The sequence below is a fragment of the Crocodylus siamensis genome, chromosome 12, assembly GCF_052110815.1.
Source record: "Crocodylus siamensis isolate JL-2025a chromosome 12, ASM5211081v1, whole genome shotgun sequence".
In the NCBI taxonomy this organism is placed as follows: domain Eukaryota; kingdom Metazoa; phylum Chordata; order Crocodylia; family Crocodylidae; genus Crocodylus; species Crocodylus siamensis.
Genome location: NC_143406.1, coordinates 31,511,929 through 31,524,953, shown reverse-complemented (window position 1 = coordinate 31,524,953; position 13,025 = coordinate 31,511,929). Strand labels below are relative to the sequence as shown.

Below are 13,025 nucleotides of genomic sequence, written 5' to 3'. Positions count from 1 at the left end.
GGGAAGCATAAGGATTAAATCTTACCTGAACATCAGTAGCTGGGACTGAGAGGTTAAGGTGATAGACTTGAAATGCATTGGGGTCTCCTGCCACAGGTTTAAATTCTGTCAGCTACCGCCTAGGGCATCTGTTTCTGTGGGGCTGGGCTCTTTATGATCTGGGGATGGTCCTGCTTCGAACAGGGGGTTGAACTACATGAACTCCAGAGGTCCAACCCCAATTTTCTAAGGTTCTATCCCCTTGTGTAACATTTTTAAAGAGGTCATTGTACTTTGGACCAATACATCCAGAAAAATAAAAAACATGCATAATATTTGTCAAAAGCACTAAATTATACAATAGAAACTGAAGTTTAAGACCCCCAGTTGTTGAATCAATACTATTATATTCTCTATGGCCACTCACCCCAAGGGATTTCGGTAAGCAGTAGTGAAGGCATGCTAGACTTGTTAAGAGCTTTGAATAAAAGTGAGGCAGTTTTTCCAAATACTAATCTCATGATTGCTGCAAACCCTCTTCAGGGTTACTATAGTCAATAAAGGAGACAGACTGGATTGCAGCAATTATTGTAGTACTGCACTGCTGTCCATGGCTTGGAAGAACCTCACTCATTCTCCTCAACAGACCCACCTTGTTTGCTGAGGAGACTCTACTTGAATTCCAGTGTGGTTTCAGAGGTACAACAGAAATTATCTTTGTTTCTGGACAGCTGCAGAAATGCTGCAAACAACATGAAGACCTTCACTGACCTAAGGCTTCTAATTTAATCAACGGAGGTCTTATGGAGGATTTGGATGTCTACCAATGTTTGTTATCATTATCAGACTCCTTTATAATGACATAGCAGCAGCTGTCCTAAATGATGGCTCTGAAATGGACTCCTTCACTATTACAACTGGAGTCAAGCAAGGAGGTGCAACTGCACAAACACGTTTTCTTGCATCTCATTGCTAACAGACTTCCATCTGGAGTCAGCGTCCAGTATCACATGGACAGGAATCTCTTTATCAACCAAATACATTCCAAATCCAAGATAACCAAGCACTTCAATTATTGATCTACAAAATGCTGATGACTGCATTGTGTATGCCCACTTAATTGAAGAGCTCCTGGTCACTCTCAACTACTTCTGTGAAGCATACAAAATGCCTGGACTAATTGTAATCCTCCCCCCTCACCCAGACCTATGGAGCAGATCCTCAAGGAATCCATTTCTAAGCACTTGGAGAAGGAGGTGATTAGGAACAGTCAGCACAGGTTCAGCAAGGGCAAGTCATGCCTGACCAATCCAACTGCCTTCTTTGATAAGGTGACTGACTCTGTGGATGCAGGGAGACCAGTGGATATGATATACTTTGATTTTAGCAAGGCTTTTGATGCTGTTTCCCACAACATTCTTGCAGGCACGCTAATGAAATACAAGCTGAATGAATGGACTGTAAGGAAGACAGAAAGCTGGCTGGACCATGAGGCTCAGAGATTAGTCACCCATGGCTCAATGTCTAGTTGGCAGCCAGTATCGAGTACAGTGCCCTGGGGTTGGTCTTGGGGCTGATTTTGTTCAATGTCTTCATCAACGACCTGGAAGATGGGATGGAGTGCACCCTCTGCAGATGACACCAAATTGGGGGGAGTAATAGATATGCTGGAGGTTAGGGCTAGGATTCAGACTGACCCAGACAAATTGGAGGATTGAACCAAAAGAAATCCCATGAGATTCAACAAGGACAAGTGCAAAGTTCTGCACTTAGGACAGGACAATCCCATGCACCAGTACAGGCTGGGGGCTGACTGGCTGGACAGCAGCTCTGCAGAAAGAAACCTGTGGGTTACAGTGAACAATAAGCTGAATATGAACCCCCAGTATGGTTTTGTTGCCAAGAAGGCCAACAGCATACTGGACTGCATTGGTAGGAGTGTTGCCAGCAGGTCAAGGGAAGTGATTATTTCCTTCTATTCAGCACTGGTGAGGCCACATCTGGAATACTGTACTCAGGTTTGGGAACCCCACTACAAAAAAGGATACGGAAAAATCAAAAATGGTTTGGGGGCTGGGGAACATGACTTACGAGGAAAGACTGAGGGAACTGGGCTCATTTAGTCTAGGGAAAAGGAGATCAAGAAGGAATTTAATAGCAGCCTTCAACTACCTGAAAAGGGGTTCAAAAGAGGATGATGCTAGACTGTTCTTAGTGGTGACAAATGACAGAACAAGGAGCTATGGTCTGAAGTTGCAGCAAGGGAAGTTTAGATTATATATTAGGAACAACTCTCTCATTAGTAGGGGTAGCAAGACACTGGTTACCCAGAGAGGTGGTGGAATTTACATCCCTGGAAATTTTTAGAACTGGCTAGACAAAGCTTTGGCTGAGATAATCTAGTTGGGTATGGTCCTGCCTTGAGCAGGTGGTTGGACTGGATGACCTCCTGAGGTCTCTTCCAACCCTAATTTTCTACGATTCTATGATTGCTAACCTTCATGAAAGCCAAGATCCTTTACCAACCCAGGCCAAACTAAACACCAGCTCCTCCACACATTATAATTAGAGAGCAATCCTTGGAGAATATTGTGCAATTTCTCCTACTTTGGTAGCCACCATTCCCAAAAAATAAACAATTACAAATGTATTCAATACCAGATAAATCTGCCTTTGCTGTCTTTGGACATCTCTGACAGTGTTTTTGGTGATCATGGTATCAGGACTGAAACCAAACTTGTCATCCAGCAGGCAGGTGTCATCCCTACCCTGTTGTATAAGTATGAAGCTCAGATGACAAACCAAAACACCTCAAAGCTTTGAAACGCTATCAACAGCAATGTCTTTGGAAAATCTTCCGTATCAAGGACAAAAGAATAAATGCCAGGGTTTTTTTGGCTCAAGCAACTACTACCAGCACTGAAGACATGTTTATACAGCCCCGGTTCCTTTGGACAAAACATGTCATAGGCCTGGCAACCTGCCCTCAACCAGGTCCTATGTTTCCAACTCATCAACGTTCCCTGCTCTAGAGGTGGGCAAAGTGAGTGATTCAAGGGCACCTTGAAAGCAAATCTGAAGAAATGTGATATTAACCATCAATACCTGGGAAAGTAAAGCACCAAATCCTCTTCAGTAATGCCATGATGTATGACAAGGCATTGCTTATTTCAGGCATACTCACTTCACTATGGAGGCAGATAAATGAAAGACAAAAGGAAAAGCTGTGATCTGACATCACCAACATCGACTCCTTCCTTCTGGAACTATTTGCTATGTCAGCTGAACATGCAGATCTCAGATTAGCCTCCTCAGTCATCTATGGATTCACCAGTTACTTCCCTATTTAGTGGAAAACTGTCACCCTTGTATTGAAGGACTGCCAATGATGACCATTCAGATGTTTCCCTATCCTTTTCCAAAACAAGCAAGCAACTATCTTCCTAGGTGGATTCTAACTTGTGAAACCTTTTTCCAGATTAGTTATTTACATTGGTGACAACTGATGGAAGATGACTTTCGATTTATTCTTCAGGTACAAAACTAGTTTCAAGGGGAAAAAAGTATGTTCCAAACAGAGAGAGTAATTCACAGAAACTATTTAAGAAAGGAAAAAACTTATCAGTCGAGGTTGAGATTTAATTCACCTATTGACAGGGATTTGACACCAATTTTTTTTAAACTGCCCTGGAACAGTACCAGTTGGCCAGAATGCTGCAGCAGTTACTATACATAGAAAACACACCAGATTTTTAAGAATATATAAATAAGCCAATATTTAACTTGTTTTGAGAAAAATCAACAACTTGGATGGAACATGAGTATTTCATTTATTATATATAAAAAAGTATGACTTCAGTTTGAACAATAAAGTTATTACATAATTTTAAATGTAAAATAATACCTATATGTAGTCACTTGCATTTATGTTGAGCTCAACATATAGATTAAGAAAAAAAAAGTCTTGAAGTTTGCAACCAACAAGGAAAGGATGACAACAAATCCAAGCTGGAAAACAAAAGGAAGAGTGCATACTAGGAAGTATGCAATTTTGAAGTTTACAAAATATTTACAAATACCCTGGACTTTCCTTGAAAATAATATGCTCTCCCCAGGAAAATAAAGAACAGATAAGCATTCTTGCAACTGATGCTTATTTAGCGATAACATCTGAATTCAACTGACTCTTATGTAGAACTCTGAATGTGTTTCCCTCTAAGAGAAGTACATCCATTCAGACTTCAACCTTTCCAAACCTTGCTGCATGCTCCTCCACAGTATTGGGGATGGAGGGTAACCAACCTGTACTCTGTCCTAATTAAAATGCTCATCTAGATAGATCATCCCATATTACAATTACTGCAAACTCCTTCTTTCCAGGCTCAGCTCCCAGGTTGTTTCCCTCCAGTCTACCAATATTATCTTCTTTGATCTGTGTGATTAGGTTGCATGCCTATAAAAAGCATGTCATCTTAAGAACTGGAAACAGTTCCCAAAAGTGTGATTGGTATATTCTTTAGCATTTAATTCATCCGAGTCATTTGCTATAACTGGCTATGAACTTTCAAGAATTTAGGGATTGTGGTAGAGTGTAAGAGTAACACTCAGAGAAATTATATACACTTCTCTGCTCCCCACTTGGAGCTGATATTGGTCAATTTCAACTCCTTTTTGACTTTAGATGAAAGAAGATAGTGCCAGATTGAACTCCTGCCAGCACACTGTGCGGAGAGTAAAGACTTATGTTATACTGAACACAGTTGAAGTTATTTTTGAATATTTGCCCAGATGAATGCACATATTTTTGGCTGCTGGAACTTTATATAGATCTACTATCTAGACACTGTGCATATTTGGAACACAAAGCTGGAGCTCATTCTAAAGTTATTAGCACCAGACATCTTTAACTTTCATCAACATTGTTCTGCTCTCAGTCCTTTGTCTTCCCAACATTAGCTCATTTAGCACTATATTCCTAAATTAACCATTCGCTTAATATACAAAAGGTAGTAGAAAATAAATTATACTATTTACTCCCTTTTCAGTAGTATAATAACCAAATATATGGATAGAAGTAAACAGCTGAGTTTTGTAAGGCAATATTTTGGCATATTAAAAACTTCTGTATCTTTACCTTCCAGGCTTTTTCTTCTATAGAGTTATTGTGATGTGCAGTAAGCATGGGAAATAGCAGTTGTTTACATCTTTGCTTCCTACTTATGCAGCTTACAATTATACATCACAATTCCAAAATTAAACTGACCTTTGCAACATCTAATATATAATGTAGCCACAAGGGAAGCTACCAACAGGCAAGTTCACTGATACATTTGGTTAGTTATTCTTGTTCATTTTAGTATGGCTATTGCTGGTTATAATAAGCTTACTGCAGAAGAACTATACTAGTGGTTCTCAACCTGGGTTATGTGGCAACATGGAGTCCCTTGAGATCCTTTCAAGGGTGCCAAAGGGTGAACTGTTAGGTATGTAAACATGATGCACAAGATAAATCCAGAGATTCCAAATAGGAATTCAGTGTTAAAACCGTTCTGCCCTGTTGTGGTCTGAGTTCTTTGCAACAAAAGACCTGCTCTATTCTTTTTTTTTTTGTATTAAAAAAGTGGATGAAAACTAAGACCTAGCATTTTCCAAGGAGTCTAACGAGGGCCTAATGTCTAAAAAAGGTTGAGAACCACAGATCTACATTCCTTGGTGGCAAAAAGGCTTTTAGCTGGGGATCTTTCTTTGCTATGCAAGGTTTTGAGAAAAAAATCTAAAATGCATTTAAGAATTATTATGTCACCTACAGGGCTGTGCCCTTAAGACACTCTGGGAGACTGAGTAAAATGGAAGTCAAACTCCACGTGTGGGTTTTCCTTACAAAAGGTCCCCATGCTGTTTGACAATTTGGCTGGGGTAGACATTTCAGAAAGCTGGAGCCTGAATTAATTCAATCTTTGCAGGTTAGTCTAACTTGTCTAGATTGAACCAATTTGCAAGTGAACAGACATTCAGGAAATGTAGGCTCATGCCTGCAATAGCTCAGGCCAGAAGACGAGGGATGCTAGAGCTCGCCCTTGGCTGCAGGGAAGCTGTGCTGGGGCAGGGGGAAGGGTGTGTCCAGGCCCCAGCAGTGGCCAGTTCACTTGAGGCTAAGGAGGGGGATTTCATTCCCCCGCTTCCTGCCCCATTGACATGGACCCAAGCTGGGGTCTGCCTGGCACTCCCCCACTGCTGCTGCACTGGCTAGGGCGAGGGTGCAGCCAGATGCCAGCCAGCACGACCGTTGAGGTAGAGGGGGCAGGGAAGGGGTTTATTCCTCCCTCTGCCCCCGGGGGACTACAGCCAGGATCTGTGACTCCCAACCATTACCTCTGCCAATTGCTGCCTGCACAGGGCAAGCAACAGGACAAGTTCCTTCCTTGCCCACCGCACCAGACAGAGGGGGAAAACAGTCCTTCAACAAGGGGCCAGGGAGGGTAGCTATTTCTCCCTTATGTCTGGCAGGGGGTAAGAGGGTAGGGAAGGAGCTTGTCCCACACAGGCAGCAATTGGAGGAGGCAGTAGTCGGGAGTCACAGATCCTGGCTGTGACCCCCTCAGAGGCAGAGGGAAGAATAAACCCCTTACCTGCCCCCATGCAGGGAGAAATCGTCAGTGGCAGTCACAGCTGGCAGACCATGGCTGTGGTCCCCCAAGGACAGAGGGGGAAATAAACCCCCTTCCTGCCCCCTCTGCCTCTGGAGGCCATGCCACCTGGCATCTGGCCACACCCCCACCTTTGCAGCAGTGAGTGGGGAGCGCCAGGCAGACCCCGGCCCAGGTCCATGCCAGTGGAAGAGAAAAGGGGGAATTAAATCTCCTCCCTGGCCAGTTCACTTGAGGCTACTGCCAGGGCTAGCCATGCCCCTGCTGCTGGAGCAGCGAGCGGAGAAATGCCTGGCAGAGGCTGCTGCTAGGATGCACTCCCAGCACTGAGAAAAGAACTTGTCTACTGCGTAGCGTGCCCTTACGGGTGGGCAATGGAGGCAAGTGTCCAGGGCACCGTGGTTAGGGGGCCACTGCATGCACATGCGTGAGCTGCCTGCACTCACAGCAACGTTCTCCCACCACCCAGCCCTGTCCCAGGTGGGAGGAGCGGTGCACCATGCCACCCTGCCTATCTACCTCTGCCTGCAGCAGTGCTGCTGACTTACGGAGGGGGCAGCATCTCATATTTCCTTAAAAATAATACTGTTCCCCTAACGATAACCCATCTCAAATTTTAATAACTGGTTTGAAAGATTTCCTTTGAAATAGTTTACCTATACTGAAGAACTATGATTTGCCTTAGGAAAATTGGCTTTATTCACCTGGGCAGCATTCCAACATTTATTCTAAGAAAAAAAAAAAGTGTGCTTTTAGTCAACCTTGGTGACTTTTCTTCAAATTAACAGCACCTACACAAATGTTTTAGATCCCTCCTTTCCTTTTAAATATTATACAAAGTCTATGCATCTAGACTGAAACTGGAAGGGACATAAAAGACTTCTAAAATATTGTTTATTTGGGAAAGTTTTTTTTAAAATTGCGGAGGGTTATGCTCTCTTACTTTGGCTAAAAGGCAGTTCAAATACATCTTACTATTGTCTTCACATGTCTATTATGACTTGGTTCAAATATGGTCCGTCTTTTATTGGCAAAGTTACTTTAGTTCTCAAAATGCTGCACCATATAACATGGGCAACATTTTATTTTGTGGATCAATATAATGCCATAACAATCTATCCCAATTAACCAAGCAACAAATTTTCCAAAATTAGAGCCATAAACTAGATTTCACTGTCCACTTGATTTTTCAACTGATCACTTCCCTGAGCTCTTCAGGCTTGTAGGTCAGCCCTCTTCTCCCCCATTTCATTTGCTGAAAATCAGTTAAACATCACATACTTACTTACAAATAAGCCTACAAAGACTAATACTGAGATTCATAATTAGTTTTCCATTCTGTTTTAGATTATTAGAAAGATTTAGATTATTATTTATATTATCATCAGCTTTATGTAAAATTTTCAGTGGTCATAAACCAGATATTTCAGCCTTTCTTCACTTTGTCCTGTCCAATACATTTTTATTTAAAAATAAACAAAACCTGCATCTCTACTTTTGATCTTAATTTTGCACTTTTCCTTACTAATACAAGGGAAAACTGCAATCATAAAAATATCGAGTGAAACCTGACTTGTAAATTGAGACTAGATGAAGGATGCTTTTTTAACAGTCCTCAGGGAAATTACAGAGAAGATGAGTGATGGCTGTGAAAGCTTGGATAGTCCCTCTTGCACAAAAATGCAGGACAGTGGCTAGGGCAAGATTGGGCTGAGGTAACAAGTCTGCCACAAAGAAAATCAAACTCCGCTAATGGTGGCAACCTATTAGGTGTAGAGAAACTGGAGCTTGCTGCACCCAATTCCAGAGCCATGCCATAAAATTATAATAGTCATAATGAAGGTTGGCACAAAAGTGGATGAAGATGGTGAAAGTGTTATTGAGAAAAACAAACAGTTGCTCCACTAGTGGTTGCCACCCAGTAGGCATCGAGTTAGATAGGCCTCAACCCTCTACCACATCCAAGCCTAAAAATAAGTGATGGTTCCTCTAAAAGGAAAATCACTGGAAGACCTGACACACTCATCACACGTATATATCCAAGCTAAGAGAGCAAGACAGAAAGGCTGAGCTAGTGCAACTAAAAAAGTCAATGAAACTACATATACATTTCAACTGAACTAGCAACTAAAGAAAACAAAAGACTAAATATACATTTCAAGTAAAACCTGTAAAAGGTACACTGAACACAGGAAAGATGTCCAGTATGTGACAAAATGCACGCCTTGCTAAACACAACCTCATATTCCCCAAAATAGGCATCCAATGTCTAAGGTGTTACAAATGTCTCAATCATTCAATGTCTGTCTGGAGTTTTGTAAAGAGACCATCACTGGTACAGGCTATTGCAAATTTGCCCCATTGTCAAATGAATACAGCAAAACAGGTCTGGTAACCAATGCCTCTAGGTATCCTGTTTAGCCACTCAAGATCCAACATATTTAACTGACCTAGAATGTCCAACAGTGATGTTGGCAGTGGCAAGCGGGGACCACCAGCAGACATTGCTGGCCACGCTGGCAGTGGGGCGGGGGGGGGGGAGGGGTAGGTGCGAGTAACCACTGCCCGCAGAAGCCGGCAGTGGTCAATCTCAGGGGGGGAAGGGGGCATGTGCCCCCCCCGTGCTTCCCCTACACATCACCTATGACTTCCAAGCTAGTCAATAGCTGCAAGAAACACAAGTCTTCACACCTGGACAAATCTGAAAACAGGAGCCCGGCAATTTAACAATTGTTAATGTGATGGACCCCTTTTTCCTCCCTGTTTTGTTCCTACTTTAAATCAACCAGGCATCAAGGAAATTGCTTTGAACCCCTACAATTAAAACAGTATAAAAATCAAGACGGAACTGCCAGAACAGTGTGCAGTCCAGGGAAGATCAATCCTGCACCCAGCTCACAAGTGAAGGACCCACGCTCTGTAACAGCTGTAAAGAAAAGAACTGCTTCCTGCCTGCTTGGGTAAAAAAATCTCTTGCACCTAAAATAATACAAGGACCATAACAGCTGATATACTGAATATTAAGAAAGAGTCTTTTTTCTGTCACTTAGTTTTCTAGCTTCTTGGTAGTTATTAAAGCAAGCCTTTCTGATATTAATCAACCGAGTGTTGTTTCGATTCTTAAAGCACTAGGTTTAAAATCTGGTTTGCAAATGCAACAACGAGGATTGGCTTTTCTCTGTGGCTGTAGGGGACAATACCAGGAGTAACAGACAAGCTGTAGCAGGAGAAGTTTAGGTTGCAAATTAAGTGGCCAAGCATTGGAACAGGTAACCTAGAGAAATTGTGGAGTCTCCATCCACGGAAATTTTCAACAGCAGGTTAGGCAAACATCTGGCTTGGAGAGTTTAGTCATAGAGGACCCCTGAGCAGGGGCCTACACTAGATGGCATTGCTCATGAGCTCCCTTCCAGTCCTACTTTTCTATGATCCTGTGCTACATAACTAAGATGATTTATATCCATCTGCAGGACAAAAAATTGATTACATGAATTAGCTAGCTATGCAGGTAAGTTTCTTCTATTCTGTTGATCATTCAGTAATATGCAAGGATACTGGTTTTCTCTGTTTAAAAATCATAAATTCCCTGATAAAAAACCTGTGAATTCTGATAAAAAACCCAAATCCACATCTTTTTTGTGATTAAAATGAACCACAGTACACACACACACACACACACACACACACACACAGTGTATACATATCAGTTGACCACAATATTTTATTGATATATTTACAATTCTAAAGCCATTTGGAAGCCTCAATCACTGTAATAAAATAAATTCTAAAGACCTATAAATGTTGGCATTTGATTTTGGGGTTTTTTTAATCATGGAAAAAAACCAGAGCTCCCCCTGCCCCCTTCACTCACTAGGACATGGGTCCAGCTGCAGCTGTGCCCCATGTTGTTTTGTATCGCCGAGCAGCCCATATATGCTGGTGCCATGCCCTTGCCATTGCCCCTCACTCCCAAACCACAGCTCCCTCCCCCCCAGCTGCCAGGGCTATGGGTCATGGGACCCAGGTCTGTAGGCCCAGACCCCCTGCAGCAGCACCTGAACCCTGGCTGCTGCTCATAGGAGGCAGCAGCTGCTGTGGCAGAGTGGAACCTGTCTCCACCCCCCCCCCCCCCCAAAACCCCTCACAGCCCTAGCAGAGCCCATTGGGCGGGGTGGGGAGATGAGGGCTGCAAACTTAGGCTCCCTGCCCTGCTACCCTCCTCCCAGGGTCTCCACAGCCTAGTGGGCAGGACCCGGTGTGGAAGGGCAGAACAGGGCCAGGCGAGGAAGACTGGTGCCACCACTGGGAGCTCTGCACTGCCATGGCAAGGCACTCCCTGCCTGCCCAGGAGCAACAAGGGACAAAAGTCTGTGCTGTCACTCCCGCTGCTGCCAGACAGGCAGGGGTGCCTTGCTATAGCAGCACAGGGCTCTCAGTGGCAATGAGCTTCCTTATCCAGCCCCACTCTGCTCTGCAGCACCAGGTCCCACTTGCCGGGCTGCGAAGGCCACAGGAGAAGACAGCAGGGCAGGGAGCATGAGCCTGCAGCAGGCAGCCCACCCACAACCCACACACAAATCTGAGGGGCATGTGCCTGACCCCCCCTGGGAGTGCATGCAGTGTTGGGGAGTCAGCCACCCCGTGACAAGCTGCCTGATGCTCCAGCCCTCTCCCTGCCGGCCCTGCAGCTGCGCATTCTGGCCCCAAGCCCCACACAACACCACAGCTGGGAAGCAGCCCCAGCCCTACCCAACTCCCTCCCCTCCCTATGGGGGCCTCAATCCCTCCCCCCTGCCACCAGACCTATCTGCAGGGAGCTGCTCTCCAGACTATGGGGCAGCCACATACATGTGAGCATGCATGTGCACATGGCGCACTCTGCCTGACCGCCCTCTCCTCCTTCCCTCCACAGTAGGGGGGCTGAAACTCTGCCAGCCAGCAACGGGAGACCCACAGTTTCCCACATTTTTCTCCTCAAAATGAGAAAGTCTGGGTTTTTCTCCTCAAAATGAGAAAAATACGGGTTTTACCGCGTTTTCCACGGTAAACAGAAAACCCAGATCCATGGTGACAACACAGTAAATTCAACTAACATAAAAAGCAAATGTGAAGAAGCTACAGGCAATTCTTTAAGATCACTCAAAAATAAGCCATTTAATTCTAAGGTAATTTTTGGCTTTACTTCCAGAAGATTTTCTTGGCTATTTTTTCATTGCATACAATCAGTGATTTCATTCAAACTTCTACAGCGAAACTAGAGTTTCCCACTGGAGCATCTGCATGCCAAGAGATCAGTAGTTTAAAAGAGTATCCTTCTCTCTACTTTATTTAATTGCCATTGCAAATTGATATAAATTGAGGGAGCTTAAACACTAATATAAGCTAAGTACTTTGCTCAACGGCATTAAAGTGCCTCCTCCCTAAATTTGATAAATCAGAATCCAACTTCAGAAAAAACATTAAAAATTAACCGTCTAAAAGGGAAACATTAACACAAAATATGCCCCCCACTCCCAACCTCTCTCATCCCTGAATTTACTCTACAGCCACACTTCTTAAAATGACCTTCCTGTGCTTACATCATCAAAAAACTTGAGTCATTACTGATCAAACTACTTCAGAAAAAAAGCCTTTACAAAACTTGTTTTTGGTAAGTAATATTTTGACATAAGAAGGCAGCTACAGTGAACATCTTAGCAAAAGATTATTAATATATGAATCAGAGGGAAGTATCAAGCAAATAAACTTAGTATTTAAAGGTTAACTTTAATTTTCCATATAACAAGTTCCTGCATAATGCTGATGGCATTATCAAGTACATGAAACAAGCCTGAACAGTTATGCCAAGGACTCAAGGGCAAAGATTAGTAGTTACAGTCGCTGTAGTTTTGCTTTATGATTGTCTACCAGTAAATAGATTTAGTGCACATGGGTAAAAAAAAGTCTAAAGTATAGATTTTTTTTTATAGGTAAAAAATCTAAAGTATCTAAAAAAAATCTAAGTATATCTGCATTGAGCCAAGCAGTTTGGTACTTCAATGGTCCTTCAACACCTGCTAAACTAGTTGCTGTGAAGCCCCTAAACTCAATGTATTCATTTTAGGTCCCAAAAGCCTTGTTGCCTGCATACTGAGGTTTGGGGGGTTTTTTTGCTTGTTTGGGCTATTTCCACAGTGCTCTAGAGCCTAGAGCCTCTGCTGGTTTCCCCTATGCTGCTCAGGAAACAAGCAAGGCAGGAGAAAGAACAGGTTCTGAAACTGCCTATCAAAAGACTCTGTAATGGTTGAACATGAATGGTATTCAAATTCAAAGAGAGAATTACTTAACATAGAAACAGTAGTTTTAAGGAAACATGATTGACTATGAAATTCAATATTTAACAGATAAAAGGAAACCAAA

The 13,025-nt window shown here is 43.1% G+C and overlaps 1 protein-coding gene across 2 annotated transcripts in view; it reads right to left on the bottom strand.

The window, feature by feature from the left end:
• The window catches only part of PARN (poly(A)-specific ribonuclease), a 122,327-nt gene that overhangs the window by 47,162 nt on the left and 62,140 nt on the right, over nucleotides 1–13,025 (bottom strand). The window lies entirely within an intron of this gene.